The sequence below is a fragment of the Ovis canadensis genome, chromosome 4 (assembly GCF_042477335.2).
Source record: "Ovis canadensis isolate MfBH-ARS-UI-01 breed Bighorn chromosome 4, ARS-UI_OviCan_v2, whole genome shotgun sequence".
NCBI classification, from domain to species: Eukaryota; Metazoa; Chordata; class Mammalia; order Artiodactyla; family Bovidae; genus Ovis; species Ovis canadensis.
Genome location: NC_091248.1, coordinates 97737149 through 97745912, shown reverse-complemented (window position 1 = coordinate 97745912; position 8764 = coordinate 97737149).

Sequence of the window (8764 nt, the reverse complement as noted above, 5' to 3'; positions counted from 1 at the left end):
TCCACTAGATGGCAAACAATTTTATGAGGAGATTGACAACAGAAAACAGATTTTATGAAATTGTCTGTATTGTTGTTGTTCAGTCACTGTCTTGTCAGACTCTGTGAGCCCATGGACTCCAACCATCTCATCCTCTGCCACCCCCTTCTCCTTGTGCCTTCAGTCTTTCCTAGGGATACTGTGTTGTTAATGTGGAAGTAACAAGTCTTTTCCAAGTTTCACTGGCAAGGAAAAACTAATCCTGCATAATAAAAGAGATGAATGAGGGGACGCAAGACTGAGCTGCTATGGGACAATTCGGGGAGATGGGATGTGGAATCCGGGAATAGGACACAGAGTACATGTCCTGGGGCCTGTGTGAATGAAATGCCAGGAGCTACATGTTATGACCCGCTCCTTATGGCTTATTAGTCAACTTTTTTCTGGGATAATAAATCCCAAAGTCCCAGTGGCCTGAAAAATGAACAGTTATTTCTCACTTCTGAATATTGGCTGTGGCCCTACTGGGCCTACCTGGGTTCCTGGCATCAGCTAGGCTTTAGTGCAGATCTGCGCTGTGTCTCAGGCTGGGATACAGGCTGAAGAGGTAGCTGCTATCTAAGCATGATGTTCTGATGGAGGATGATAAGAGTGAAAGAGGGCGATGGGCTTCTGCAAGAAAAAGGCAACCTGTCACTCCCATCCATGGAAGTCACATGGTCAAACCAAGTCAGTTTGAAAGGAAATAGGGTCAGGGAGAAAGAGTAGATATTTGCCGAACAATATTATAATCTACTATTGCTTGTTTACTTGCTAAGTTGCGTCCAACTCTTTTTGCAACCCCATGAACTGTAGCCCACCAGGCTCTTCTGTCCATGGGATTTCCCAAGCAAGAATACTGAAGTAGGTTGCCATTCCCTTCTCTAGGGGATCTTCCTGACCCAGGAATCAAATGTGAGTCTCCTGCATTGGCAGGCTGATTCTTTACCACTGCGCCACCAGTGAAGCTCTGCAATCTACTACATAATATGCTATAGAACTATAGTCGAAGTAGGAAAATAATGAAAAATCTGATATCACATGAAATTTGGTGAAAGCCAGAGTGTATGGTGAGTCTTATATTAAGATCTGCACAGAACTGGAAAAGTAAGCCCAGGAAAATAAGAAAACCAGCAGAAGAAAAAAAAAAAAAAAAAGAAAGGCAGTTACAGCTTTATTTCTTCAATCCAAAGTAAAAGGAAAGTAAACTAACATTTTTATAAGCAACAACTCTTTATCAGCTACTGTGCAGAATAATTTCATTCTCATTTACTTTCATAATAAGTTTTTCAGATGAGGAAACAAGTTCCGAAAGGTTAAGATTAAGATTCTTGCAAAAATTCCTATAGTTTGTGTTCCATGATGGTAATTCAGGAATGTAGCATTAAGAAAAGTTGGAAAACTAAGGAGCAGAGGGGCATGAGTGGAATCAATGAGCATAGGAAGTGACTCTTTAACAATAGAAGACTAGGAAAAAAAAAAAACACAAAAATATGATACCCACAATCAAAACTGGGAAGGACTTATTTTATATGGAAATGAGGTTAAAACAAGTTGGATCAGTAGCCCAGGCAAAGACATGATCCATAGGGTTTTGGAAGATAGCAGGGCAGCCTAGGAGACTGCAGATGCCTGCAGAGGCTATAGTTTTAGAGAGATAACCAAGGGATCAAATTCAGTAAAAGTTATGAAGGAGCTAAGACAGGGCCACCCCTAACCCATTAGAAATACCCTTGAAAACTAGAAAAATGTGTCCTTTCTTCCTTTGGCACAGATCTGTGTCAGGGCACATAGTTTGGCCAGTCGAATCTTTTCCCTCCAAGTGGATGGCCTAAATCTACACAACCTATGGCATCACCCTATTTGGGTTAGGATGAGAAGGAGAAGGATGAAGGTTGAAGAATTCAATCATAAAGAAGGGTATGTGTATATATACACAATGAAGTATTACTCAGCCATTAAAAAGAATACATTTGAATCAGTTCTAATGAGATGGATGAAACTGTAGCCAATTATATATAGTGAAGTAAGCCAGAAAGAAAAACACCAATACAGTATACTAACACATACATACACATGGAATTTAGAAAGATGGTAATGATGACCCTGTATGCTAGACAGCAAAAGAGACACAGATGTGTAGAGTAGACTTTTGGACTCTGAGGGAGAGGGAGAGGGTGGGATGATTTGGGAGAATGGCATTGAAACATGTATACTATCATGTAAGAAACGAATCACCAGTCAATGTTTGATGCAGGATACAGGATGCTTGGGGGCTGGTGCACGGGGATGATCCAGAGAGATGATATGGGGTGGGAGGTGAGAGGAGGGTTCATGTTTGGGAACGCATGTACACCCGTGGTGGATTCATGTCAATGTATGGCAAAACCAATACAGTATTGTAAAGTAAAATAAAGTAAAAATAAAAATTAATTAAAAAAAAAGAAGGGCATGCCTCCAAGGTTGTCTACATGAGTGAGAAAAGTAGTCTGCTTATATAGCTGCCTAGAGGAAATTTAAATATTCACCTAAAGTTGGATATATATATGAAATAGGTGTTTTCCATCATTTAACTTCCTAAAGGAAGGGTAAATACATAGTCTATTTTAGATATTACCAGGCATACTAAAAAAGAATTCTCAGTGTAATAACATTTTAAGATTTTAAATACTTAGGAGAATTAAAAACAATAAGCTGGCAATTAAACTCAAGCCAAATAGTGTTATGCTATACCCACTCCAGTACTCTTGCCTGGAAAATCCATGGACGGAGGAGCCTGATAGGCTGCAGTCCATGGGGTCGCTAAGAGTCGGACACAACTGAGTGACTTCACTTTTACTTTTTACTTTCATGCACTGGAGAAGGAAATGGCAACCCACTCCAGTGTTCTTGCCTGGAGAATCCCAGGGACAGGGAAGCCTGGTGGGCTGCCATCTATGGGGTCACACAGAGTTGGACACGACTGAAGTGACTTAGCAGCGGCAGCAGCAGCATACCTGTTCTACAACATACTGTTTTAAAGTATATACGGGGTTCATGTTTGGGAATGCATGTAAGAATTAAAGATTTTAAAATTTAAAAAATAAAAAACTAAAATTAAAAAAATAAATAAATAAATAAATAAAATAAAATAAAAATAAAAAAAAATAAAGTATATACCCCCTCCTCCAATGGGTAGTAAACACAAATTCAATTATAATGTATGAAACTACTTTCTCTATCCTATAGTGTTGTTTGTTTGTTTGTTCGTTTGTTTATAAGATACGCCATATCAAAATTCTATCCAGCCTTCAGGAATTGATTCAAACCCTCTCTTCACCACCAAGGTCAACCTTGGTTGCTGCCAAGTCACTTAAGCCGTGTTGGAGTCCACCAGGCTCCCCTGTCCCTGGGATTCTCCAGGCAAGAATACTGGAGTGGGTTGCCATTTCCTTCTCCAACGCATGAAAGTGAAAAGTGAAAGTGAAATCACTCAGTCGTGTCTGACTCCCAGTAACCCCATGGACTGCAGCCCACCAGGCTCCCCTGTCCATGGGATTCTCCAGGCAAGAGCACTGGAGTGGGGTGGCATTGCCTTCTCCTGGTTCCATAAATGTTCCCTCCCTCCTCTGATTCTTGGGTCCTTTACTTATGCCTCTATTATGAATTTGCTTTTTACTATGATGGGTAGGTTTTGATTGGAAACACCCAGAGAAACTATAACTTAGGAAGGCAAGCCCAGTCGAAAGTTTCTTTTAGTTGAGATCACCTCGGAGCCTGCCAGGTATCTCAGTGAGTAAAAATCCTCCTGCAATGCAGGAGATGCAGGGGACACGGGTCCTATCCCTAGGTTGAGAAGATCCCCTGGAGGAAGGTATGGCAACCCACTCCGGTATTATTGCCTGGAGAATGTCATGGACAGAGGAGCCACAGTCCATGGGGTCACAAAGAGTTGGGCATGACTGAAGCGACTGAGAATGTATGGCTGCAAGGACTTTTAGGGGGTTGTCGTATGAATTGTGGGCTATTTAGCAGCATTCCTCCTCAGTCTTAACAACCAAAATCCTCTCCTATGGTGGAAATTAAATGTGTGTTGAGTCGCTGTTAGGAACTGTTAGGTTTTTTTCCCTCCACTTAAGTTAGCTTTTCCAAATCTCCTAGGACTGGAGGAGAGTTCAACAAATATATTTAAATGAATGAGTGGTTCAAATATGTTGCAAATACTGTACAAAGCTTTACTCTGAGCCATTAAAAGTAGACTTTATAAAGATGATATATATGAATCTATTCATAACAGGAATGGTATGGTACACTGATTAATGCAGCAAAATTTTGGAGTCAGACTGGATAGATTCAAATTCAGAGCACAGGGGTTCGTATCCCAGCTCTCAGCTTCCTAGCTCAGGTACGTCAAGCAAGTCATTAAACCTTGCTGCACCTCATTATCCTTATCACAAGATAGTATTTATCTCAACAAGACTGTGAGACCTACATGAGTTAATATACATAAAATGCTTGGTACAGTGCCTGACATGCACCAATTATTATGTGTTCAGAAAACTGAATACCTACTATACTCCAAGAAGTTTGCAAGTGATGGGTATTTAACTATGAACAAAAAGTGCAAGCTCTTATGGAACTTGTCATCCAAAAAGCAAGGAGAAAAGGGACAGGTGATAAAGCACTGTAAGAAATGGAACAGCAGGGCAGCCACAGAAGGCTACAAAATAAGGACCCATGTGAGGCCAGGAAGCTATCCAGGAGACAGCCAAATGAAGAATTTTCCAGAGAGTAGTCCTGAAGCCAGATTGTGCTGCATGTGTTTAAAGAATGGCAAAAGGCACAGTGAAAACTGTGTACCTATATACTGTGTTTTGAAAAAGAAAAATGCAGAATTATAAATTCACTCTGAGGGGAAAAATAAAGTTAAGTGAATTTAAAGACTACAAAAATCTGCCAAAAATTGAACAAATGTTTGTTAGATGAGACCATGAGTGATGCTTTTTTTTTTCCTTTCCTTTTGATATAATGGGCTTCCCTTGTGGCTTAGCTGGTAAAGAATTCGCCTGCACTGTGGGAGATCTGGGTTCAGTCCCTGGGTTGAGAAGATCCCTTGGAGAAGGGAAAGACTACCCACTCCAGTATTCTGGCCTGGAGAATTCCATGAACTATAGAGAAGGCAATGGCACCCCACTCCAATACTCTTGTCTGGAAAATCCCATGGACAGAGGAGCCTGGTAGGCTGCAGTCCATGGGGTCGCGAAGAGTCAGACACAACTAAGCAACTTTCACTTTTGATGTAATACCCAAATTTTCTTATATGTCCTAATATAGTATTTGTAAAAAATCAAAAAGGCTTTATTATGAGAGTCTTTGTAAATGAAAGTCCTATGTAATTTCTGTTTACACAGGATTATTTATATTTTGTTTAACATTTTCACTTTATTTGAATGTTCTAATGCAAGGCTCAGACAGTAAAGAATCTGCCCGCAATGCAGAAGACCCAGGTTTGATCCCTGGGTTGGGAAGATCCCCTGGAGAAGGAAATGGCAACCCACTGCAGTATTCTTGTCTGAGAAATCCTATGGACAAAGGAGCCTGGCAGGCTACTGCTCATGGGGTCACAAAGAGTCGGACACGACTGAGCGACTATTTCATTTTCAGTTCAATGTATGCTTAAGACAGTATATTGCAAAGGTTACTTTTACTAATATCGCATTTAAAATTTTGACCAAAAGTTTTTCTCTACCTATTTAGTGAATATAAATTGGTTTTTTTTCAACTGATGGATCACAATATAGACACTTGTCCTTTGAAATTTTTTCACGTCTTCTAAGGTGAAAACAGCTCTCCATTTAACAAACTCTTCTTCATTGATTACTCAGCAAAAATGCTGTGAGAGTTCACTTAACTGCTTTTTCAAAATAGACTTTTCTAATCCAAGGCAGCAGCAAAGGATTTGTAGAAATGTGGGTACATATCTAGAAAATAAGTGATATTTTTAATGTCTTCATTTATGTTCAGATACTTTCACTCCTAAGTATATTTCTTGAATTCTATGCCTCAGCTACAACACAATTATAGTTTAGCACTTGTACTTCTGAATTTTATAGTACTTTTAAATGATTAAGTTACCCCCTTTAAATCTGATAAAATATGACTTTTTAAGCTTGCCATCTTTTGCAGTATCCTCTGATGATTTCTTGACCTAATATTTCTATTATGCTTTGACACATACAAAGATTAATATTTCACTAGAAACTGAAAATGTGTATTGCCCAGGTTAAAGGATTCAGGGTGGTTTGAATTGTTTGCCCTCAGGAGATACACGAAATGCAGGAGTATTGTTTCTATAGGTTCTACTGCTTTATTTCCCTAAAGAAATGAAGTATAAAGTACAGAAATTCTTTACTCCTTATATATAGCTCTCTGCACATTAAAGAAGAGAGATTGGAGCAGAGGAAGATATGAAGATGCAGCTCAAGAGTCCAAAAAGGCAAAATTTCATGAGAGAGTGTATGAGATTAAGTCGACAAAAGGGGAATTTAGGGAAATTATCTTTTAAATTTATTCACCTATCATATCTACACATTTGAGGGGACAGGGAGTGTATTTAAATAACTTGTGATATTTATATGATCTCATTGGGCTTGCTCTCTGACCTATTTTTTTTTTTTTTTAAGTTTAACTAGATGGTAAGGTGGGAGTGTGGTTGCTGGTGAATACAGAGAATTAATGTATGATATTTTAGTTTATCCAATGTTATTTTTATATGTCAATATAAGTCATATTCACACACATACACAAAAAGCTATGTTTTATGACCCAAATAATTGTATGTATTTTTAAAATAAGCACCAAAAATTATTTTAATATATACATGCTGTTTTATTCTTTCCAAATACTGTTACTTAATTTTAAGTTTTATGTAATGATTTCAGTTCAGTTCAGTTCAGTCGCTCAATCGTGTCTGACGCTATCGACCCCATGAATCTCAGCACACCAGGCCTCCCTATCCATCACCAACTCCCAGAGTTCACCCAAACTCATGTGCATTGAGTCAGTGATGCCATCCAGCCATCTCATCCTCTGTCGTCCCCTTTTCCTCCTGCCCCCAATCCCTCCCAGCATCAGGGTCTTTTCCAATGAGTCAACTCTTCACATGAGGTGGCCAAAGTACTGGAGTTTCAGCCTCAGCATCAGTCTTTCCAATGAACACCAGTACTGATCTCCTTCAGAATGGACTGGTTGGATGTCCTTGCAGTCCAAGGGACTCTCAAGAGTCTTCTCCAACACCACATTTCAAAAGCATCAATTCTTTGGCACTCAGCTTTCTTCACAGTCCAACTCTCACATCCATACGTAACCACTGGGAAAACCATAGCCTTGACTAGACGGACCTTTGTTGGCAAATATCTCTGCTTTTGAATATGCTGTCTAGGTTGGTCATAACTTTCCTTCCAAGGAGTAAGCATCTTTTAATTTCATGGCTGCAATCACCATCTGCAGTGATTTCGGAGCCCCAAAAATTAAAGTCTGACACTGCTTCCACTGTTTCCCCATCTATTTGCCATGAAGTGATAGGATCAGATGCCATGATCTTAGTCTTCTGAATGTTGAGCTTTAAGCCAACTTTTTCGCTCTCCTCTTTCACTTTCATCAAGAGGCTTTTTAGTTCCTCTTCACTTTCTGCCATAAGGGTGGTATCATCTGCATATCTGAGGTTATTGATATTTCTCCCAGCAATCTTGATTCCAGCTTGTGCTTCTTCCAGCCCAAGCGTTTCTCATGATGTACTCTCCATATAATTTAAATAAGCAGGGTGACAATATACAGCCTTGATGTACTCCTTTTCCTATTTGGAACCAGTCTGTTGTTCCAAGTCCAGTTCTAAGGGAAGGAGCCAAAGCAAAACCAATACCCAGTTGTGGATGTGACTGGTGATAGAAGCAAGGTCCAATGCTGTAAAGAGCAATATTGCATAGGAACCTGGAATGTTAGGTCCATGAATCAAGGCAAATTGGAAGTGGTCAAACAGGAGATGGCAAGAGTAAACGTCGGCATTCTAGGAATCAGCGAACTACAATGGACTGGAATGGGTGAATTTAAGTCCGATGACTGTTATATCTACTACTCTGGGCAGGAATCCCTTAGAAGAAATGGAGTAGCCATCATGGTCAACAAAAGAGTCCGAAATGCAGTACTTAGATGCAACGTCAAAAATGACAGAATGATCTCTGTTTGTTTCCAAGGCAAACCATTCAATATCACAGTGATCCAAACCTATGAAATGATTGGGTATATGTTATATTAGTAGTATCGTAGTCACTGAGTCATGTCCAACTCCTTGCAATCCCATTAATTGATATCAAGTGTATTTATATGAAGTAATTTTAGAAAAAATAAAAAGTATACTAATAGTTTCATATCTTTGGAAATTTCTATATACATGCAAAAATGTGTTTTTTTAACTATTCAAGAGAATGAATAAAAATATCTTAATCATTCAGTATATTTTTATATTACATTTCACTCAACAGTGTCAGAATATTTTAATCACTAATATTCTTAAGGATAGTGCTTAAGACATTTAGCATTTCAAAATAGGAGAAAATTTCAAATTTATATATTATTTGCAAAAGTGGTGTCCCTTCCTAAAAACCAAACAAATAAAAATCAACAAGGAAAACTACTTGTTCAATTTGTATATTCTTACCTTCCTGCAGTTCTTCTGTATCAAATATAGTGTCCAAAGTTGTGTTCATAG